Source organism: Peromyscus eremicus, chromosome 1, assembly GCF_949786415.1.
Source record: "Peromyscus eremicus chromosome 1, PerEre_H2_v1, whole genome shotgun sequence".
NCBI lineage: Eukaryota > Metazoa > Chordata > Mammalia > Rodentia > Cricetidae > Peromyscus > Peromyscus eremicus.
Genome location: NC_081416.1, coordinates 151,579 through 176,120, shown reverse-complemented (window position 1 = coordinate 176,120; position 24,542 = coordinate 151,579). Strand labels below are relative to the sequence as shown.

Here is a 24,542-nt window from a genome sequence, read left to right as displayed (position 1 = left end):
TGGCTGACCTGTCTTGATGACCCTTCTCCACTCCCAGCCCTAGTTTTGGCCGTTACAGTGTTCAGATGAAGTCTTTGCATTTCACTGTAGCATTTCAGTCTTCTGCCTGATGTTGAGAAGCCACACTGATTTTATTTTCCCTTGTGGTGCTTGGGTTGTAACCCAAGGCCTTGTGGAAGCTAGGCAAATACTGTACCATTGAACTGCATCCCTGGCCCTCAGTGCTGTCTTTTTGAAGGCTAAAATACATTAAACTATATCAGAGCACTCTGTACAACATTCTCTCTGCTGCCCTCACCTCCTTTGGAATGTTCTGTGTCCACCTTCACACTTGTATCTGCAGGCACTGTTAACCTGACCAGGGATAGAGTATAAGAAGCAGATGACATGTGAATAGCCTCTGTCCCTCCAATTTCCACCCCCATCCCCTTCAGTTAGCAGGTAGGAGAAGGGCCTTCTGTGTGCTTTAGGGCTAAGCACTGAAAATGGGGGAAAACAAGCTGGTTTATGCATCAACAGGGACCTCAGACCAACACCAAGGGCCAGCCGACTTGTAGTGGCCTGAACATGTCAGTATTCTGCTCTATAAAGTGATGTTGGACCAACACTTTTAATGGTCTCTGCCCAGATTCTATTTGTGGAATTTATTTCTCAGGGCCATGTGTATGGCAATACCTTTACAGCATCTGCCTAAGCGAATTAAGCACCCATTGTTCTGAACACCCTAAGCTTGCAACCAGGAGGAAGGTAGCAAGAAAAAGGGTGGGCAGATAAATATTTGGGGCATGCAGGAACTTCTGAAATTAAAATTGAAATACTTCAACCACCAGATGATCCCCTAAAAAGCTGTGGGTACCTACTAGCTGCTAGCTGGAGCCCTCTCCAGACAGTCACAGAAAGGAAATCTATAATCCAGAGAGCTCGAGTGTTGTTTTAAAATTTTTTGTTGTTTCTAAGTTGTGCCATTCTTGTGTTCTCTTTTAAAATGACTTTTGAATGATCTTTTAATTCTTTTTCTCATTATTAAAATAAATAAGTAAAACTGAGCATGAGCTGGAGTTCAGTGGGTAAGAGTGCTAGCTACTCAATCCTAACAACATGAGTTTAATCTCTAGAACCCGTGAGAAATCTGGATGAGCTGGCATGTACCTGCAATCCCTGAACTCCTACGGGAGATGGAAATCAGAGCCAGGAGAAAGGTCCTGAAGCACACGGCCAGCTAGCCTGGAGTATACAGTGCAGCAGCACAAACAAAAAAGACCCTGCCTCAATCAGAACCCAAAAGTTCTGACTTCCACTGTACCATGACATGCATGTGCCTGTACGTATGCATGGCACCACCCCCCACAAATGTTAAAACATAAATCTATGGATGAAATTTCAAAACAGAATTTAAAAAGAAGAAATTTAAAATTGCCAAAGCAATAACCCCTAGTTGTACTGTGAAAGGGGAGGGAACAGCCCACTTCAACCGTCCTGTCTCCCGGCCCAGAAGCCAGATATTTGTTTTTATTTCATCGTATTTTACCTTTTTTCAGTGGTGCAGGGCCTTATTCATGCTAAGTAAATGCTCTACTTACCCCTCTTTCCTCCTTTTATTATAAGACAGACTCTTATCAAATTGCCCAGGCTGGTCTTAAACTCACACTGTCACCCAAACAGGTCTTGAATCTGTAATCCTTTTGCCTCAGCATTCTTTACATGCCTGGTCAGATGTGTGTGAGAGAGAGTCAGAGGATAATGTTGTGGAATCAGTTCTTTCTTTTACCTTTACTTGGGTTCTAAGCATTGAACTCAAGTCACCAAGGGTGTGTAGCAAGCACCTTTACCAGCTGAGCCAGCTCCCCAAAACAGAATTCTGCTTTTTTCCTACTTACTTGGACATCTTTGTTCTCCTCCAGAGAGGGAAAAATTACTTACCCCCGCCTGGTCCTGAACTGATTGCTGAGGGATCTTGTTTTTCGTTCTCTGTTTTTTCAAAAGACCTTGTAAAGTGGGCTGAGAGAAACTGTTGCTCTGAAGTAGCTACTTTTGTCAGAAATGGTCCTAGGGAGACATGTTCAGTTGTACTTCTTGCTCAGGGCACTTGTCTAGTTCTGAGCTTCAACAAGCCTCAAGGGGAGGCGTGGGTGAGTCGGAGGAAGGGACACTCTACCAGCACAGCTAGGGTGCTGGGTGTTGTTAATTTGAGGTCTTTGGTGGAACCCCTGCTTGGAGCATCGCAGAATGGCCCTACCATTGGGCTTGGGAATGCAGAACAGGGGAGACACTGCCCTGACTCATCAGGCAGGTTTTGGGGATAAAAGGAATGAGCCACTGAGCCAGGCCTGAGCAATGAGACTGAATGGAGGCAGCAAGGAACAGGAGCTGTAGTGGCAGGAGGCTGGGGTTTGCAACAGGCTCTGTTCTTCACTGACTATGACTAAGCAAGTGATTAAACTTCCCTGAACCTATCTTCTCTGCTTCTCTGACAAATGGGTCTAGGAGTGTTGGGAGAATTAAATGATACCACTAGAGAGGAACACTAGGTCCAGGCATGGCCAGTTTCATCCTCCACTTCACTATTATGGTTACTGTCTTGGTAAACCATGCTGTTCAACAAAGAGCTATGTTCCTTGCTCCTCTTGGTTGCTAAGTGGCCAAATCTTGCTGTAAAGTTTGAGCCCCAGTTATTGATTGATTGATTGATTGATTGATTGATTGATTGATTCATCTGTTAAGCCCTTCCTTCATTCCAGGGACCCAGGGACTTACCATGTTGGCAGGGTCTCACTTTCAGCAGCGGTGACATTCTTCCCCTTTATGTAACCTGAATGGAACCCTTTCCCTCAGCCCATTTGGCTCCTCAGATCTCCATTTACTAACTCAACAGACTTGGAGGTCCTGGATGGTATCTCTAAGCCCATCTCATCTCATCACCCTCTTGCCACAAGTTGGGAGGCTCCTCATCTACTACAAACATGAAGGTGATAGCCAATCTTATCCACTGGCCTGTAGTCAACTTTTACTCTAAGCATGGTGGAGCTATCCCAGGTTGGGAAGATGAGTAGAAAAAAAACTTGTTACTGGGTCACAACATGGGTAGTAGGGCAGGTAGATGTACAGTCTCAATACGAAGAATCAGAGGAATAGGAAGGGAAAGGATCAGAGAGCTGTGAGAATGCTAGTTGAACAGATGAGATGACAGGAAACTGCTAGGTCAGTAGTTCAGCATAGTCAGCATCATCTAACTGTGTGATTCTGATGGACATACCCTCTCTAATCACTGTAAAACTCCATGGGTCTGAGGCCATTTTCCAGTTCTGCCTCAGGGATAAGGACTAGAGATTCAGAGAGAATAGTAAGTTGCTGAGTTGGCAGAGCTCTGCAAAAGCAAGGCCTATGTTCAAATATAGCCCAAAGCAAACTGAGCTCCATATTGGCTGTGATTTCTCTATGGATGTGGACAGCCTTGGGCAAACTGGGAGGTCATTATCCATGCTGCTTTGGTGGACTTGATGCAGAAAACCAAGTAGATTAAAGAGAGACTGAATCAGGCCACAGGCATCATCTGTGCCTCCATCCTGAAAGATTAGCTCAGCTCTGGTAGCTTTTGAAGCTACTCTTGGGGTGAGAGTAGATAGTGCTTTGAGCAAAGCAGGCTTGACTTTCAGGACTATGAGAGATTCATTCACTTCCTTTCCAGATATTTATGATTGGCCTACTGTGTGCCTGGGAGGAAGGGACATAATTCCTTTATATAGACAGGACCACAAGTTTTCCACTTCTGATGACACTAACCCTAAGGTTCAGGGGGCAACATAGGAGGCAGAGCTAGAGCTGCTTCCCTCCTGCAGTCAGGGTAGTGAACATGACACCAGTCACAGGATGCCTGTGGCACCACCTGCCAGCAGTCTCCAGGATAACAGCTGTTCCTGCTGCCCACCTGCCTCTTCCCTGTCCTTTCTAGGACTGGCTTCTCCCTCCCCTGCTATTTGTCCTCTAACTCTTTTTCCCTGAAGGGCCTCTTGGAAGATGGCAGATGGGCACGGATGTCATACTGTCTGTTGTTTTTGCTACCTCATCCATGAGTTTGGTCCAAGGCTATTCCAAGTGAGGCCTGCATGGTGAGGCATTTTTATAAACCCCAGCTGATAGGAATCAGATAAGTGTGAGGAACAGAGGAGGCACCTCACTTCTCATGGTCCCGTTGGCTGGCCAGCCACAAGATTCTTTCTTCTGGAGCTGGAGTTGCCCTTTGTCACCATCTAATCAAGAGAGATATGGCTCTTAGCTTCACTTTACCCACTGGTGTATGAACTTACCATTTACCTCCTAATAGGAACCCTCTTGGATTCCTGTCTCCCACAGTGGTTCTACCAGCCTCACCAGGTAGAAACCTCAGCATTCCTGTCACCGTTGATTGGGTCTCTACTCTCTTTTCTATCTCATTGTCTTCATACTTGCCAACCTGCCAAGACTGGTACAGTAGCCTCTCCATTGGCCTTCTGTTTGTAATTGCTTTTTTTCTTCTTCCTTCCCTCCCTCCTTCCCTTTCTTTCTCTCTTTTTTTTTGTGTGTGTGTGTATTGCATTGTGCATGTGTATATGCATGATTTTTGAATGTGTGAGGGTGCACATATGAATGAGTGTATGTATACATATATGTATGCATACATGTGGAGGCCCAAGGTTAATGCTGGGAATTGATCTTCATCACTCTCCCACCTTATTCACTGAGGCAAGATCTCTTAATCAAACCCAGAGCCTGCCAGCCTGCCTTGGGGATCCCGTCTCCCACTTCTAAGGCTTGAATCATGTGGGCTGGAGAGTCAAACTGTGATGTCTTTTGCCACCTTTTGACCACTTGAATGTCACCAGAGAGGACAGGCTCATTCCTGGGCCCTGCTGGAAGATCTTATGGGGAATATGAGTTTTCCTGTCACCCCCTAAGTAGGCCACCATACCCACTAGGCATTTACATGGGTTTACAGGAATCTGAACTCCAGTTCTTACACTTTCATACCAAGCACTTAACTGCTGAACTATGTCCCCAGCCTGTAGCTGTGCCCCCTTTCTTTTCTTCTGTTTCTCACTGTCCTTATATTCAGAAAGGTTTTTTTTTTGTTGTTGTTTTGGTTTTGTTTTGTTTTTTTTTATTTTTATTTTTTTCTGGTTTTTCGAGACCGGGTTTCTCTGTAGCTTTGCACCTTTCCTGGATCTCATTCTGTAGACCAGGCTGGCCTCGAACTCACAGAGATCCACCTGGCTCTGCCTCCCGAGTGCTGGGATTAAAGGCGTGTGCCGCCGCCGCCGCCGCCGCCGCCGCCGCCGCCGCCGCCGCCGCCACCACCACCACCACCACCACCACCAGGCTATATTCAGAAAGTTTTTGACTTCTCTCAGAAGTTGTTAAAGTGGAGACTCCTAGCATACTAAGTCCAATGGCTGTGGTTCCTTTCCCACATACCCTGTCTGCATTCCATCTGGTTATGTTTCAGACCAGTTTGGTTGACTACTCAGCATTGGGAGCTGAGGTGAAAAGTGGCACCCAAGGAACCTGGTTTGTGTTATGTGTTACTCCTCCCCTTCTATAAGAGTCTATAGAGTGATATGAAACAGATTGGCCTCCTCAGCCTGGTATTCATGTTCCCCCAGTGAGTATTGTGTGGTATGCCAGTATGGCATATATATATGCCTCTGTGTGTATGTGTCTATATCTGTGCACAGTTGCATGCATTCACATGACCATCACTATACCGGGTGTGCTGAAGGCAAGTTGCTGGCTGCTTTGGATCCCTTCCACTTGCACAGGTATGAGGATAAATGACTCATACTCCAGAATGTCAGCAAGGGAGGGCAGTGGGGCATTGTGGAAGGCCTGGGAGAGCCCATCTTTAGACATTTTTATATGATAGTGTCTTCTATAGATCCCACAGGCCATGGGTTAGACATACTTGGAGATTTTCCAAATATCTATAGTCTCTGTTTCCTAGCTGTTTATCTTCAACTAGACCACTCTGGCTTTTTTACACCCTTCCTTGTAACTAGAGTTTTCCTGCCTGGCCCACAGTCAGGACAAATCTCTGACACGCGCCAGTCCCACAGCCGCTCAGACCCAACCAAGTAAACACAGAGACTTATATTGCTTACAAACTGTATGGACGTGGCAGGCTTCTTGCTAACTGTTCTTATATCTTAAATTAATCCATTTCTATAAATCTATACCTTGCCATATGGCTTATGGCTTACTGGCATCTTCACATGCTGCTAGTCATGGCGGCGGCTGGCAGTGTCTCTGACTCGGCCTTCCACTTCCCAGAATTATTCTCCTCCTTGTCCCGCCTATACTTCCTCCTGCCTGACTACTGGCCAATCAGTGTTTTATTTACTAACCAATCAGAGCAACACATTTGCCATACAGAACATCCCACAGCACTTCCTTGCTGGACAAGGAGGCCTAGCAGTCATCACTAAGGAAGGTCTTTGCTCCTAGGACCTAAACTTTCCCTGGGAGGCAGAGACTGCTGAGCAGAAAAAGACAAGGAACCTCATTTGTTCCCTAAGTTTGCCTGCTTAGTGTACATGACCATTTCTGCCTTAGTCCCCCTCCTTTTTTCTCCATGAGGGAGGACCAGAATGAGGTTCCATGGGTGAGCATAGTAGTCCTTCCTGTCTGTCTCCCAGGGTCTTGCAAGATACGTGTTGTGCAGACACTTGACCACTGAGTCACACTTACCTATTGAGACTGGTAGGTGGTTTTTTCACTCTTGTTTTCACAAATGAGGCTCTGAAATTTTGCCTCAATTGCCAATTGAGCCAATTGAGAGATTTGCAAACCCAGGCAAGCTGAAGGGTACAGCCTTTTCCTGCCCTTTGGGCCTCCTGCCTAGGTCAGACTCCATTTGCATGTAGGCCTCCAAGTCTTTGCTCCCTAGCAGTTGCCACCTACACACCTGCCTAATTATTTCAACCCCACATTTGGGCACAGGAAGATGAGGTTGTGTTCTCAGAGAAGTGAGTTGCTTTCTGGTCTGAACTGGTATGAATTTGCCAAATCAAACATCTAATAAATGCCAAAAACCATTTTACATGGTTGCTTCTTAATGGGCAAAGCCCATATTTTTCCATCAAAATGATTCCATTGCTCAAAAGTGGCTCTGACACAGAAGCTAGCCACAGCATCCTTGTCACAGATTATATTTTATTTGAGCTTTGCCACTTTCAGAGAGTCACCACAACTGTACGTAAGGAACATGCTACCTGATGGAAATACTGCCGACAAACATTTTTAGCTGCCCATGTGGTGCAGAATGCTTTCTGAAGGTTTTCTTTGTTTGGCTGAGAAAAGAATCCTTGTTTTATGAATTCCCTGCTGGGTTTCACTGGCTTTGCCAGGAAGCCATGAAATGAATCAAATCTCATCACAGCAAAAGCCATTTGGGTTTCGCAGATGCATTTGTAGAAACAATTACAGATTCCTTCATAGATAGTTCACTTCTAGCATGTTGATGTAAATGTGGAGGCCGAAAGACATGCTTAGGAACTTCAGGAGCTCTCCTTTTTTAAATTTTTTTATTTTAATTTTTTTTTTTTAAGTCAGAACCTCTCACTGGCTGGAATTCATGATTTAGGGTAGGTCAACTGGTCAGTGTGCCCCAGCAATCCTCCTGTCTCTACCTCTCTAGTTCTGGGATTATAAGCACATGTCATCCACACCCAGCATTTTTTTTTAAACATGAATTTTGGTTATTTAACTATCTCCAGACTCTTAGCATGTAATTTTTGATTAGTGGAAGAATTTGGGCAGTATGGAATGCAATTATGCTGGGTCTTCTGTCCAGGTCTATAATATGGCTAGGCAGTAACATTCAAGCACTAACTAGTGTTTAGTGTGCTCCTTGTGTTCCTGAGTCTAGGATATTCACAGAGATAAGTGATGGAATTTGTACAGTTTCCTACTCAGTGCCCATGTCAGAACTATAGGGGTGGCAGCCATACCTCTTAGGGTGTGAGATGGCTTGAGGTGGTTTAGTAGTGAATGAATGTATTATCCATTTGTTTTAATGTATGCTGTAAAAAAGCAAATCACAACTGCAGCATAAGCCCTGTATGTTACAGCTGAGAAAGGCTAAGTTGAAAGGTATAAGGAGTCTTGATTAAAACCCAAAATAAAGAAAGATACCAAATCAGTACCATTTCAAGTTGTTTAACAAGAGACGAGTTCTTTAGCCAATCTTATCCCTCTGCAAAGAACGAGTATGCTCTCACAAACTGAGAAGACTTACATGCCATTTGGCAGTGTGATCCTAGGGACCACCCTGTGTGTCACTGCTAGAATCTTTCAATGTAGGACATGACCATAGTGTGACAGTTGCCACAGTTGCATGTTTTGATTTTGATAAATGGCTCATGTGTGGCTGATGTCTGGAAAAGATGTTCAGGTGTGTCTCATGTGGGTGAGATCTTCACTTGTGTTATCATCTAATCCTCACGAAATCTTGAGCCATCCCTACTGTGAGCTGAGCTGAGGAAACTGAGGCTCGTAGATGTGACATGATTTTCCTGGTGTAATGTGATTATTAACTGAGAGAACTTGGATTGAAGACAGGCCTGCCTAATGCCTGATCCTAAACTCTTAACCACTATGCCACATTGCATCAACCAAAGAAATGATTCTTTCTATCCTAGGATATAATCCTGTTAAGTTTCTTGGGTGAAGTGACTGTAGGTGAATGGTAGGATGTAGTAAGAGATGTTTGAGGGTAACATAGAATGTTCTCTGGATCCAGACATGTGGTGGTTTGAAAGAAAATGCCTTCCAAAGGGAGTGGCATTATTGGCAGGAATGGCTTTGTTGGAGTACATATGGCCTTGGAGGAAGTGTGTCACTTTGGAGGCGAGCTTTGAGGTCTCATATATGCTCAAGCTTCACTCAGTGTGATACTCAGATTATTTCCTGTTGTCTTCTGATCAAGATGTAGCCAGCACCATGTCTGCCTACATGCCATCATGCTCCCTGCCATGATGATAATGGCCTGAACCTCTGAACTGTAAGCTGTCACCTCAGTTAAATGTTTTCCTTTATAAGAGTTGCTGTGGTCATGGTGTCTCTTAACAGCAATAGAAACCCTAACTAAGACAAGACATGATTATGCCTATTGGCTGAATAATTTGAGTGTGAGTGTCTTTTTTTATTTTTTTATTTTTCGAGACAGGGTTTCTCTGTGTAGCTTTGCGCCTTTCCTGGATCTCGCTCTGTAGACCAGGCTGGCCTTGAACTCACAAAGATCCACCTGCCTCTGCCTCCCAAGTGCGAGTGTGAGTGTCTTAAACATTCTCTTCTCATATAAATGATGTCTCCAGTTAAACTGTTGGTTGCCTCTTCTGGGTCAGCAGGGACCCAGGCCCCTATGTCTCTGCTCTACAGCATGTCTCCTGGTCTAACTTGGCTGTTGCAGCTCCAGCTACCACATTGTTTCAAGGAAGTAGAAAAAAGGGAAAAAGAAAAAAGATACCTTCATAGTTATTTCAACAAGAAGCCACTGTGAGAGTTTTTCTGGAAGTTGGTCACACATCTTTTTAGTTCACTGGCCACCTGATTGTTAGGGAGTCTGTCCACACAGGAATGTGAGTGCTGAAAACAAAAGACCTGCCCTTAAAGTGCTTTTTGTGGAGTGGCTACCAAAGGACCCAGCAGTCAGGTGGAGAGGAAAAGTCTCCTGGGAACCAGGACTGGCTCCATTGAGCTCATGTGTCTGCTTTTGTTTCTTTAGGTGGGTTTTTGTGTTTAACTAGGGCATATAGCTATAGCCACCATGTCATCAGCCCCCTGAGAAGACCAGAGACACTCTCGGATCAAAATCAGTCCAGCTTCCCAGATGCCACCCTCTAGAGTAGCACAAGCAGGGCTTGGAGCCAGCCTCTCACCTGCACCCTGGGCCAGCTGCCACCTACTCTCATAGAACCCTGTCTTGAGTGGGAAGGTGTCCTATGCAGCCCATGACAGATGTGGGGCTTTGGTAGAGGGCTCTCTCCCTCTCCTGATGTGCTAAGGCCAGGGTTCACTCTGCTTCTCATCTCTCAGGAGTTCATGCTGGCTAGCTGTCAGCAATGCTAAGTTCAGAGAGTTCTTACCCGCTCCCTACCCCAGACAGGGTTCCTCTGTGTAGCCCTGGGTGTCCTTGAACTCAGAGATCTGCCTGCCTCTGCCTCCTGAGTGCTGGGATCAAAGGTGTGTGTCACCACTGCCTGGCCAGAGAGTTCTTAAAATTGATTGATCCTCAGAACTACCAGCCTTGTTCTGGAGCCTGACTAGTCCACATATCAAAGCTTGCTCATAGAAAGCCTCTTCTAGAATGAGTGTTTTCATGGGGGTCTGAAATTAGCTCTTTCCACTTGGAGAGAGTCAGGATATTGGTCTGTGGGAAGAATGCTAGGAGAAGTTTGGATGGGAAGAAGCTCCTGAAGGGGGTGGGGGATGGGAAACCCACACAGACAGTTTCCTCCTGTGCTCTTTGTTCTGTGATTACCTCAGGGCATTTTGGTAAGGAGGTTGGAAAGATATTTCTTGGGGCGTTAGAAATCAAATGCTATTAATATGCTAATTACAGCAGGTTCATTTACCATTAAGGCAGGTCCTGCAGAGCCTCCCTTTGGCAACTGTTGATGTTCTGCTTTAGAAATAGAAAGCCTGTCTTGATTTTCTTGTGATCAGCCCACCTTTACCTTGGATTTAGCAGGTCCAGCCTGGCTCTTGGCAGTGAAGGCTAGGTGGTGATAGGGTGAGGGAGGTGTGACATACTTCAGAAAGCAGTCAGTGGGAACTGGGAGATAGCACAGCTTGCAAAAATGTTTGTTGCATAAGCATAAGGACCTGCATTCCATCCCAGAACCCATGTACAGAAGCTGGGTGTGATGGCACACTGGCCAGCCAGCCTGAGATTCTCAGAGATTCATGGATGCTGGGGTGCTGTATTACCTGTTCCTATCAGTGGACATCTATTTCTAATAGTGGAATCTGTGTTTAGCTTTAATTTTAGATTAATGATACAGATGCTCTTTCTTCCACATTTCTTTTGTCCTAAAATAGCGGTTCTCAACCTTCCTAATGCTGTGACCCCTTAATACTGTTAGTTCCTCATGTGGTGGTGACCCCCGACCATAAAATTATTTTTGTTGCTACCTCATAATTGTATTTTGCTACTGTTATGAATTGCAATGTAAATATCTGATATGCAGGCAGTCTTAGGTGACCCCTGTGAAAGGATCATTCGACCCCAGGGGTTGCAACCCACAGGTTGAGAACCACTGGCCTAGAAGTACCTGGTTTATGAAAAAAACAAAATGGCAGCTACCCAGGCAAGAACAGTATTAGGTTGGAAAACTGAGAGAAGAGTGGCTTATTTTCATTGAGAGTGGATCCCTGAGGACAAGAAGCAGGGTTGACCAATCCCCCAGCTATCTGACGAGCTGGGAGGGCAGAAGTCTGCCCTCTTAGAACTAGGGGGAACTTTTATTTACTGGCAAGCAAGAGAATGATCCTTTGTTAAACTGTGGACTGAGATTGTCTTGGGATGATCATGGGACTTTTTTGAAGAGGCAGCTATAGATTATAAGAGAATAGTATGTTACTAATATACTTCACAAACCCAACAGTATTTGTCTCAGGGTTTTTATTGCTGTGATGAAACACCATGACTAAAAAGCAAGTTGGTGAGGAAAGGGTTTGTTTGGCTTACAATTCCACATTGCTGTTCACCAATGAAGGAAATCAAGGGCAGGAACTCAAACAGGGCAATATCCTGGAGGAAGGAGCTGATGTAGAGGCCATGGAGCGGTGCTGTTTACTGGCTTGCTTCCCCTGGCTTGCTCAGCCTGCTTTTCTTATAGAACCTAGAACCACCAGTCCAGGGATGGCACTACCATGGTGATCACTAATTGAGAAAATGTCAGCTGTTTCTCATGGAGGCATTTCCTCAACTGAGTCTTCTTCCTCTCTGATGACTCTACCTTGTGTCAAGTTGACACACAAAACCAGCCAGTATAGTATTTATTAAACAATGCTATCTGCCAGAACTAAGTTATGTAGATATACTAGGGAGCATTCCAGTTACTATACCTGAATGATGGGAAGATATTAAGCAACCCTTTGTATTTTCAGTCTTTGGATTGGGAATTAAAACAGGAAAGTCCAAATGTTTAATTTCCCCTATGTAGTGTTTGAAATCTCAGTTTTAAGATTTTAAAGCCAAGAACTGAAAGTCTAATTCACTTGCACATCTGACTGTTTGTAGATCTTCTGTACTTTGCCATGTGGTCTTACAATGTGTCCTAGGCTTCCCCTACATGGTAGTTGATTACAAAGGAGCATTCCAAGAGACAAAAACTAGACCTGCTTTGTGGCCTAGCCTCTGAAGTCACAGGAATCACATGTTCTGTTAGTTGGAGTAGTGATGAGCCCCTTGTCAGATCCAAAGGGAGGGGGCATCCCTTCATAAAGAACGTATGATATATCAAGAAGGGTAAGAGAGGGTTAGCGGGATGGCTCAATGGCTAAGAACAAATGATGTTTCAGAGGACCCAGTTTTGATTCCTGGCACTCGTGTCAGGTGGTCACAACAGCCTGCTGCTCTAGACCAGGTGATCCAACTCTCTCTGGCCTCCAGGGATGCTGTACTCATGTGTGCATATCCATGCAGACACACACACACACACACACATACATTTAAAAATAAAGAAAAAATTAAAATAAATGTAAGAGAGACTTGAAAAACTGAGTGAGACAGAGATATTAACAAAGAACAAAGTGTATTTGAAGAATAAAATAAACTCAAAATTTTCAAAATGAAAATTTAACAAATTGAAGTAAAAATATGTTAAATAGCAGATTCATATTGTTATATGAAAAAATTAGGAAAGTGTAAATTGTATTAAAATAAATAAGCTAGAATGTGTTAGAATGCAGCCCGAGATGTACAGAAATGGAAATAATGAATCGTAAGTGAGGACTGGTGAGATGGGGCCCCTACAAGTTATCCTCTAACCTCTACACACATGCTATGGCACCTGTACCCCTTTCCCCCTCAAAATATATAATAAACAAATAAATAAATTTTTTTTTAAAAAGTATGGAACTTTCGGTCAGGTCTCCAGCAGAGTCTGTAGGGAGATTTACCTTCTCATACAAGAACTCTTCTGAAAGTTGACAAAAGGTTACTTTACCAAAATATGTTCTGCCAAGCTTCTCTTAATCCACCTGCAAATGCTGAGCTATCTGATAGGTTCCTCACTGTCAGAGAGGACAGAAAGCAATCATGCCCACCCAAGAATAGTATGTGGTAGGGGCCAGGACCACCTAGAGCCTTCAGTCCAAGTGGTAAAGTGATGCTAGACCCCTCACCCTCTCAAAGGTCAGAGACTGATCTAGAAGGTGGTATTTGCCATTTTAAATGGCACAGCAGGACTGGGTAAGCCATAGTTATTTGACCATAAATACTGGTTAACCCTATTTATACTCCAAAGATAAATTGCCCAAAAGAATGTAGTGTGGGCTGTGGCCTTCTGCTGTAGAAGCTATTGCTTTGCTCTGGACATATTTCCTTGAGCTGGAAACTAATTTGGTACTACCTGGATGAACCTCCAAGGGGACCTGTGCCAAGTCTGCAGATCTGTCCCTTGGGAAGCAGAGGCTGAGACACCATCATCAGGCATCTCACAACAGTGTCTGGCCATGCAATTTGGCACTTAGTGTCAGGGAGATATTTAGACAGGCTGTGGCTACTAATCCTGCCTGCCTTGCTGGATGCCTCCAAAATCCTTGAGCCTCATGGAAGGCATCAGTTTGGATTCTTGTTGCTTTGGCCACACTGCAGAGATCTAAGTCCAGGTAACCATCAGCCAGCTGTGTGAGAGTAGATGGGCAACACTAGATTTTGGATGAAGTACCGAGACCGCTTCCTGAGCCAGGCTGGACAGTGTCTGTTGAGCAATCCTGGTCCTCTTGGGGAAGCAGGTTCATCACACCCAAAAGAGAGGCCTCAGAGTAGGAAGTATATGAACACTGGGTATCACCACAGATGGCTCTTGTGATGGTTATTCTTCATTTGACTGCATTTAGAATCCTCTTGGAGATACAACTCTGACACATCTGTGAGGGTGTTTCCAGAGAGGATGGAAGGCCTGCTCTGAATTGGGCAACACCATGCCATGTGTTAGGGTCTCTCTAAGGAGAAAGAGAGTTGAGCACCAGCATTCATCTCTCTTTGCTTCCTGACTGGAGATGCAATGTGACTATTTGCCTCAATTGCCCCCTTCCATGTTCTTGGAATGCATCTCTTCTTAAACTGTGAGTCCAGATAAACCTGTTTTTTTCTTAGCTGCTATTTATTTATTTATTTATTTATTTATTTATTTATTTATTTATTTATTTATTTATAGTTTTTATTGATCTAATTGCATGTATGTAAGTCATGAAGCATTAGCAAAAACTTCTGCTTGCAGAGCTGTCCCCTTGTCTGCCCATTTTGTTCCTTCTCATGTTTTTCCAACTGTAGACCAAATCATAGATGATGGTCCCTTCACTGGTCGTATAGCTCTTAGTTTAATGAGCAGACTCAGAAGTCTGTCTCCTCAGACTCTTCAAAGAACCTTGGGTTTAACCTACAGAAGCAAAGTTTTTCATACTCCCAGGGACAAAACACTTGTCTTAGGAGGAAGCCTCAGTCCATGCATATATAGGAAAAGCAAGTAGCAGCTTCAGTCACTGTTTTGTCCTGGGCTGTTAAATTCTTTCCAGTTACTCTGGCATGCAGTTGGAGATCCTGTATCTACAACCAGATATACCCTTGGAAATATGCTTCCTTTATTTATTTGTTAAGAAAGATTCTTACTATGTAATCCTGGCTAACCTAGAAATTGCTGTATACACTAGGCTGACCTAGAACTTGGTGATCCTTCTGCCTCTGCCTTTCAAATGATTAAGATTATAGGCATGCACTATCATGCCTGGCTCTCTAAGTTGCTTTTATCAAGAAAAATTAGTACTGTCTTGGATACTTTTTTCAAGGATTTATTTTTTCCTCATCATGCAGTGGGGAAGGAGCAAAAGACCTCTTTGTAGTCAGAGTTTTCTTTGGGCTGCCAGCTCACAAAAAACAACATGGAGACTTATTATTAATTATGAAAGCTCAACCTATAGCTTAGGTTTGTCCCATTAGCTCTTATAAATTAAATGAACCCATTTATGTTAATCTATGTTTTGCCTCGTGGCTTTTTACCTGTCTTCCACCATGTACCTCTTGTTTCCTCTCTATGTTCTCTGGCATTTCTCTCATGCCTAGATTCATCTCCCCCTCTTCTCTTTCTGCCCAGAAGTCCCGCCTAACCTCTTCCTGCCTAGCTATTGGCCATTCAGCTCTTTGTTAAACTACTCAGAAGGTGCCTTGGCAAAAACACATCTTCACAGTGTGCAAAAAGATTACTCCACAACACCTCTTAATGTGAGTACCTAGAGAACAGTGATTTTTCTGAGCCATAGTGGGCAAGGGCAGGGACAGTGTTTTGAGGCCCCCCCTTGAGCACACATATTTGGCTGTGGCTGAGATATGCTCATCTCAACATCTGACTGTTGCCATAGGAATAGGAACCTATTCTGTTGCTCTGATGGAAGCACAGGTCATTTTGCCTGGGTTACTGCTCTGATTGGTGACCTTTTCTTTTTTTAAAAAACATTTATTTATTTATTTATTTATTTATTTATTTATTTATTTATTTATTTATTTTGAGACAGGGTCTCACTATGTAACTTATTTATTTATTTATTTATTTATTTATTTATTTATTTATTTATTTATTTATTTTGAGACAGGGTCTCACTATGTAACTCTGTCTGTCCTGGAACTTACTATATAGACCAAGCTGGGCTGGAACTCACAGAGATCTGCCTGTCTTTACCTCTCAAGTGCTGAGATTAAAGGCATTTGCCATTACTCTGGGCTCTTACTTATTTTATGTCTGTTTGTATTCATGTACTTGCTGTGTTATACAAAAAGGTCAGAGGACAATTTGTGGAGTCAATTCTCTCCTTTTATCATGTGGATTTGGGGGATAAAGCTCAGGTCCTCTCTGGCTTGGCAACAAGTACCTTTACTCACTGTGCTCTCTTACCAGCCCTGATCTTGTGATTTGACTGACACCTCCTAGGTCATAAGGTATATAGCCAAGATTGAACTGTGCCCACCTCTTGCCTAGCCTTCGTGCTCCTCCCACGCAACCTAGGCATCTTCTGGCCTAACCCCTATTAGTCCCCCGCCCCCCATTTGTCAGCCTCATGTGAGCTCTTCCTCCATAGGTTCTCTCAGGAAGTCATGTGGGAAATAGACTTAGCAAGCTCTGTTACAGATCAGGAAATAGGCCAAGTGATTCAACAGAGGTCATAAGATTACCAACTTAAGTCTTGCAGCTCACTCTTGGCTATATACCTTATGTTAGTTTGCTGGGGCTGCTCTAACAAAATGCCACTAGTAGCTTAATCAACAGAAACTTACTGTCTCACAGCTCCAGAGGCTGCAAGTCTAACATCAGAGTGTCTTCAGGGATAGTTTCTGGTGAAGCCTCTTCCTGACTTGCTGCAGACAAGCCACCTTCTTACTGTATCCTCACATGGCCTTTCCTCTGACTCCCATTATTACTTCCTCTTCTTATAAGGACACAAGGCCCAACAGATTAGGGCCTAATCCTGATGACCTCAAATAATGCTAATTACCTCCCAAAAGTCTTATCTCCAGATTTTATCACATTGAGAGTTAAGGCTTTGATGTATGAATGAGAGGGACATAGTTTTAATCTTTAACAATGCCCTTTCATTGTTTTGGAAACCTGATTGTACAAGGAGGTGAAATCAGAGGAGTTATTTAGAAAAATTTTTACAGGAGCCCAGAGGTGGGACTGAGGCAATCCAAGAAGGCTTCCTAGAGGAATTACATGTGCTAGGATTAAGATTGTGTCTGCACTTATGGGAATCTAGTTAATTTTAGGCCTATTCCATCTGCCATCCACCAGTCAGTAACTCAGATGAACTGGAGCTGTCTTCCCAGAACTGACTTCTTCCCGTGGATAGGGCAAGAAGGGACCCTTGGGACTCTATCTAGCCTAGCAAAGCTAATGTAGGTTGATGTACCCAACCATGTTGCACCTCAGTGTGGAAGGGAATAGGATGCCAGCTGGGCAGGGGCGATCCAGGACAGAAACTGAGGAGCCTTTCCTTAGCAGCGTGATTCCATTTGTGGCAGCTAACCCCCTGACTGCTAGGGAGAATTATTTTATTTTATCTTACAAAGATGACCTGAGCTGGGACAACATCTCACCTGGAAATAAATAAATTCACGTGTCGGCTTCTCCCAGTGTCTTCCTCTTCTCTTCAGACAGGGTAGGAATGTTGAAGGCAGTTGACGTTGCCAGGTTGAGAGCATTTCAGTTTCTGCAGTGTTTGTGTAATGAAGGTGATGTTCTTGGGACAAGAGTTTTTGGTTTGTACAACATGAGGGGTAGATTCAAGTTCTGCAAATAACAGTGGGTTAACCTGGCTAGTAACTGGAAGGAATGCTGAGGGAGGCTGAGGAAATCTAAGGGGGACAAGAAACTGAAGGAACTGAGAGAGGCTGAAGGGGGCTTAGGGAAACAGACAGAGATTCTGAGGGAAACTGAGCAAGACTGAGAGAGGGTGGAGGAAGCTGAGGGAAACTAAGAGACTGAGGGAACTTGAGAGGTAGAGGGAGGGTTAGGGAAGCTGAGAGAGATTTAGAGATGCTGCAGGAGGGAGGCTGAAGGGGGGTTGTTAGAAACTGAGGGAGATGGTGAGGATGAGTGACGCTGAGGAACCTGGGGAGAGCTAAGGGAGACTAACAGATTGAGAGAGCTGGGGAGGGATCTGAGGAACTTGAGGGCCTAAAAGGCTGGGAGTCTTCACTATTTGTTAGAACTTCCCGTTTTTCCACATTTGCTCCCACAGGGCCAGCCCTGCACCAAAGCTGAGTCTGTGAGTTTGTGTTCCTTTCTTGGGGATTGAGTCTGTATCTAGCTTCTCCTTTGTTGGTCCCTTAGCTTGGTACAAACTTCGTGGAGTTCAGAAGATATTTAGTAGGCAAATTCTCAGTTTAGGCCATAACCTGTCTGAGTGGAAAATGTTCTTTTTGTAGCTCCCACTAAAACACTTGGAGATAAAAGGAAATGTTCAGGTTTTCCTTCCTCTTTATCTCCCATACCCTTGTCTTCTTCTACTGCTCTGGCTGGAATTCTGTGTGCTATCCTCTGTTCCCAGGCTCCATGGATGATGCTGGCAGCCTTAGGAACAGTTTCCTTCCTGGCCATGGGAGGCTTTGTATTTCTAGGCTTTCTGCCCCAATTTTTTTCTGGGTTGGAACAGTGGTTTCCTTTTAAGGTAGGCTCCTGGGAGGTTCTCCTGATCAGATAGGTTCCCCAATTCCAGGTGTAACATAGGTATTAGGGTCTCAAAGACCTGCATCAAGTCACAGGCCCTCTGGGCTACGTGGAGATTTTGCCCTGTCCTTTAGTCCAGCAGGACTGTGTGGTGCTTTCTACTTTGTAGTGGGTCTAGGTGTGTGGGATAGAAGAACATGAGATTCATGGCAGGTGAGTGGCAGGATATCATAGATAAGCATATGTCACCCACCCGTACATACTCATTAGAGTACAGTCTTGCCTGCTCTCTAACTGCCCATATGTGAGATCTTATCTTTTTTATTATGATTGAGACCTTCTTATTCTTCATGCTTCAACCATCATCCATTCATACATTCATCTACCCCTTCATTCCCAAGAATCCGCCATGAGCAGGCCCTTGCTTTTAATCCTGGAGAACGCAGCCACGAGAGGACAGGCCAGCACTCCACCCAAGTTCTAAGTTGAAGATGATAGGGAATTAACAAACAGTCAGATAGATTTCCCAAACCACCCATATTTAGTGCCTCAGAGAAGAAGTGAAGGAGCACTAGCTAGAGAGGAAATAAAATGTGGCACTGCCTTGAGGAAGTATGGGTACTGGCCATAGCCTGTTCTTGCTCTCTACTCTGTGCTCATTGGAGGCCATTGTGCTATAAGTAGAAACAGTCAATATTTAAAACGAATAGTGATTTTTAGGAAGCCTTTAGTAGCCCTGTAAAAATTCTGAGTTTAAGTGTATAAATAATGCTGTAGCTGGGGGTCAGATACCACCCAACCATCTGTGGCCTTGTGTATACCTATACTACCAAGCTTCCTGACCCTTATGAATAAAGTCAATTCTGGATGACCAGCTCAGTATTGCCCTTGAGAACACAGCCAGGACAAGACAGTCTTGCACAATTCTGGCATCTTGGGAAAACAAAATAAGGTTCTTGGAACTAAGGTATTTATTTATGTTCTATACCCCAGAAGCAGTTCTGTTGACTTCAGAACCATCTACCATCTAAATTGTAACGCTCAATGAAATGTTCTTCCAATGAAGATAGTCCAGGATACCTCCAGGAAGGAAGACTAAATAGTATTCTATAAGGAAGAAAATGTCTAGCATTTCTACCATCTTGATGTGAACACGTGCTTTTAGAGATTTGAGGACCTTAATTCCTCAGTCTTCTGTCTCACCTGCCAGCTCCCAAGTAGCCACATGGAAACTTATTAATTATGAAATCTCAACTGATTAGGTTTGTTTCTAACTAGCTCTTATAACTTAAATTAACCCATTTCTATTAATTTACTTTCTGCCTTGTGGTGTTATTATTTTTATTCTGTACTGCTTTCCTTTCCTGCTTCCTCTGTGTCTGGCTGGCAACTCCTTGTGACTCCATCCTTCTTCTTCCCAATGTTCTCTTTGCCCTGAAAATCCTGCCTAGCTATTGGCCATTCAGCTTTTTATTAAACCAATCAGAGTGACACACATTCACAATGTACAAAAAGATTATTCCACAACATTTCCCCATTTTTGTCTAAATAAAAAGGAAAGGTTTTAACTCTAACAGTAAAACTATAAATAATAATAACAATTATCAGGTAAGAATTACATTTACAATGTCCATTCTATTTTTGTATTTGGCATATTTGGTGAAAATACTTCATTTTTTATTCTATCTTGATGAGTCCAAAGTTCTGTACCTAAGTTTCCTTTTATCATAACTAAGGAAAACTGTAATTATGACTACCTAGTCATCAACTCTATCAAAGACCACAGAAGGCTATACTATTATCTTCCAAAGCTACTTCTAAAACTAAAAGAAATGACAGGGACATCTGGCTGCCTGGACAGTCACCCAGGTTTCCTCTGCAATGCTGGGGCATCCATCTTCGGCCTACAGGCCTAGAATATCTGATAGACTTTTCTGTGAAACAGGAATTTTTGAAGTACTGTCCTACCCTGTCTTGGCAAAGTTTGACAGTCGCTTTTCTTTGTGTCCTGCTGATTCAGTTTGGACAGCACACTGTCAGCAGTCGAGGAAAGGCAAGGGCACTTTCTTGCCCAAATGGCTAGCTTTTACCATAAAGAAAGCAAATTCCATATAGAGGTTCTTCAATGCCCATTATCCTTTTTTGAAGTAAATTGGTGCTGCCAGGAGCAGACGTGTCTCACTGTCATGCAAAAGCCTTATGTTATTAAAACATTTTAAATGCCATATTCTGTAGGTCTTTGAAGTGTTTTAAGATCACCTATCTAAAATATATCTCTGTATGACCTTGAAAACATACCTAACATGACTATAAATTTGATAGTTATAGATGACTATAAACCTATATTTGTTACCTTAAAGAGCTTTCAAAGACTAAAACTTTACAAACCTTTTAAAATGAGCTACATAGGTACAATACCTTAAACAAGAATAGAAACATATATACAGTGTAACAAAAATAACCTTAAATTTGAATCAGTATACAAAAATCCATACCAATGTAAAATATGAGATTAGTGGTTGTATCTGTTGGGACACCTCTTTTTTGAGACAGAGTTTCTTTGTGTAGCCTTGGCTGTACTGGAACTAGCTAGCTCTGTAGACTAGGCTGGCCTCAAACTCACAGAGATCTGCCTACCTCTGCCTCTCAAGTGCTAGGATTAAAGGCATATGCAACCATGTCCAACTACAATCATGTTTTTGATCAGCTCAATTACTTTTTTCTTTTTCCCAGTTACCACTCATGTTAAGTCACTCAGATTTCTTTCAGGTTTCCCATCAGTAAAATATCTGTTTCAAGGCTAACTGTCAAAGGGAAGAAAGGAGCAGAACTAGGCAGCAGTCCTCCAGCTGTGAGGAAGCTTATGGGGTCTAGACAGTTATGAGATATGAGGGACTTTTAAAACAGAAAGAGGCAAAGAGAAGCATGTGTTTGGGGTTCTGCCTGTGTCTGTTCAGTGTTTGTATAGCTGAGAAAGCTTTAGTCTAAAATAAGTGGTGTTTGGCAAGAAGTGGTATTGCATGCTGACAAATTGATTGTGCTCTTTTACGGAGATAAAAATGAAAATGCATGAGGCATTTTACTTTCTTTGCCTCTGATGATTCAAGTGTCTACTTGGCTCCATGCAGAGAAGGCTCTTGAAAATTTATGAGACACCTGTGTGGCATCCATTACAGGCTTCTAGACTAACAGAGCAGTTCTGCCTTGTGGTGTTCAAAGTGTCAAGCACCAGGGAGGAGGCTAGAATAGCCTCCAGTGGGGTCTCTGTGCCAGGCTTGGGTGGGGGTCCTTGAGTGAGGATTTTGGAATTTTAAAGAGAGATTTATTGGGGGGGCAGAGAGATGGCTGTTAAGAGCTCTGACTGCTCTTCCAGAGGACCCAGGTTTGATTCCCAGTATACACATAAAAATATTTTTTTAAAATAAAGATTTATTTATTTTTATTTTCTGAGTATGGGTTTTTTACCTGTGTGCATGTAAGTGCACTGTGTTTATGTCTGGTCCCTGCAAAGTCTAGAAGAGGGAGCTATATCCCCTGGAACTAGAGTGGTTGTAAACCTCCATATGTGTGCTGGGAACCAAACCTGGGTCCTCTGCAAGAGCAATAAGTGCTCTTAAATGCGGAGCCATCTCTCCAGCCCCTTAGATTCTTTTCAAGTTTTAAAATTACGTTTCATTTATGGGATGGGGTTTGTATATGTCACTCTGCAAGTATAAGATCAGAGGACCACTTGCAGGAGTCAGTTCTCTCCTCCTATATGGATCCTGGGTATCAGATTCAGGTTGTCAGAGTTGGTGGAAAGTGTCTTTACATTCTGAGCCATCTTGACAGCCTAGGGGGTCCTGAACTTTTAATAAAGGACTTGCCCTTACTCACCTGCTCTTCACATGGGAGGGACTCTGTTTCCTATAAGGCTGAACCTAACCCTGGTCCATCATAGGGAGAAATTTGGAATTATATGTATTAGCATGTAGCCATTCAATAGCTACGGTTGCACTGGGTTTTATGTAGCCCAGGCTACACTCAACTTACTAGATATGTAGCTGAAGATGACCTTGAACTTTTGATTTCCTATTTCTACTCCCCAAGTGCTGGAATTGCAGGTGTGTATTATCATACCTGTTTCATGTGGTACCATTGAACCCAGGGCCTTGTATGTGCTAGACAAGCTGCAACTCAGCTAGAACTTCCTCCCTAACTCCCCGCCCCCTTTTTTTAAATACAGGACTTCGTACTGTACCCTAGCTGACCTGAAACTCGCTATGTAATCCAGGCTGGCCTTGAACTCATGGCAATCTCCTTTCTCAGCTACATCAGTGTCTGACCCTATATTATTAGATCTTAATCTGTTCATTTACTGGCTCAGCAAGTGTTATTGCTCATAGCTCCATGTCTGGCTCTGTGCTAGGTGTCTGGATATGTGAGAAGTGAGGCAGCCTAGTCCCCTGCTGGTGCTGAAGCAGGCCATTCCTGTTTATATTCTTGTCCTATTGGCTTAAAGGCTCTCCTCCATGTTGGTCCCAGCACAGGAATGTGCTGTGAAGTGCAATTCCAATAACCCATTAAAGTCAAGCATTGACTTTGGGACACTGGGGACTTGAAGACTCCCCCCTTAAAGGAATACCAGATTTGTTTGGACTAAAGAAGTGTAAACAGGATCCTAGTGAGTAACTGTTCTTTGGGCTGCTACTGCTTTAATCAATCGTGTATTGGTCATCTCATAAGAATGTAGACTGTCCCAGGCAGTACAGGGGAGAGATAGTAAGACAGAGAGGACTTATAGCTTAGCTGAGGAGGCAAGGCTGCCTCTTAGGAGAGTAGCCAAAAGCATGAGACAAAATGTAAGTTATACAACCCTGTGTGGTTCATGCTGCAGAGCTGAAGATTCGAGGAGGTGATGCCAGGTCCGGCTTTCTGTAGCAAGACTGGAGAGGTACCTCTCAAATCATTCTCTTAGCTAGTCTGGCGAGTGCATAAATGTGCCTGTTTGACAGCCAGTCCTGGGCAGCCATGTTTTCCTAGACCTCATCTGCTGGAGAATGAATGCTCTGGACTCCTAGGGTGTGGACAGCCTGTACCTAAATGGACTAACAAACATCTGGATTACTTAGTATCTTACTAAGCATCATAGTAACTTTTCCTGATGCTATGATAATAATACCCTGACAAAAGCAACTTAAAGGATAAGGGGTTTATCTTGGCTTATATTTTGAGGGTACAACCTGAGATTACAGAGAAGGCATGGCAGCAAGAGCTTGAGGCAGCTGATCACATTGTATATGCAAAAAGGAAGCCGAGAAGTGAATGCTTCTGCTTAGCTTATTTCCTTCTTTTAATTTAGTCCTGGACCCCAACTCACGGAATAGTGCTGCCCACAGTGAGTATTTCCCATCTTAATTCATCTAGATAGACCCTCCCAGACATGTCCAGAGGCTAACCTAATCCTAACACTACTTCACAGGCATACTGAGAGCTTTGTCTTCTAGGTGATTCTAAATCTTGTCAAACTACGTATTAACTATCACACTTTGATACCTCTTGTTTCCCATGGAGGTTGCTACCTGTGGCATTGATGTAATGTCACCTACCTCTTAGATTCCAAGGTCCTTATCTACTGTTACTGTGGATCCCAAGAGGCTAAGAAATGCAGGCCAGTTCTGTAGTCAGCAGGAACTGTGGTCAAACTCTAGCACTGCCTCTTGCTGGCTCCTTGATCTCATGCTGACTCTGATCATGGCTTTATTTTCAAGCATCTGAAATACAACTGGTTATAGTACCTGTCCCAGTGAGAAAGGCTACATGAGACAGGCATGTAGTGTGCCTAGTATGGTGCTTGGCATACAGTAAGGTCTCTGTTTTTTTTTAATCTGTTATTGCTTCAGTTATTATTTTATATACTTGGTATCAAAATAGGAAGGCCACTGTCTGACTTAAACCTTGTCTCTTTCCTAAAAATAGTTCTGCCAAATTCTATTTTAGAAAAATCTGTATCTAAATTCTGATGCCAGAGTGTAGCAGGAATCTTAAAGGGTCTTATTAGTAAAATAAACCCAGAGCCAAGTATTGGGGTGAACACTGGAAGATCAGAGAGACAGAACAAGCCACAGCTAACCTCACCTGGCCAAC

The 24,542-nt window shown here is 43.5% G+C and overlaps 1 protein-coding gene and 1 non-coding gene across 2 annotated transcripts in view; one reads left to right on the top strand and one right to left on the bottom strand.

The window, feature by feature from the left end:
- Grk5 (G protein-coupled receptor kinase 5) overlaps positions 1–24,542 on the top strand; it is a 222,415-nt gene that overhangs the window by 114,594 nt on the left and 83,279 nt on the right. The gene's annotated exons all lie outside the window — the stretch shown is intronic.
- On the bottom strand, positions 14,710–14,838 carry LOC131903212 (small nucleolar RNA SNORA44). Its single transcript, XR_009377457.1, has one exon. It is a non-coding gene; the product is annotated as a small nucleolar RNA SNORA44 (small nucleolar RNA).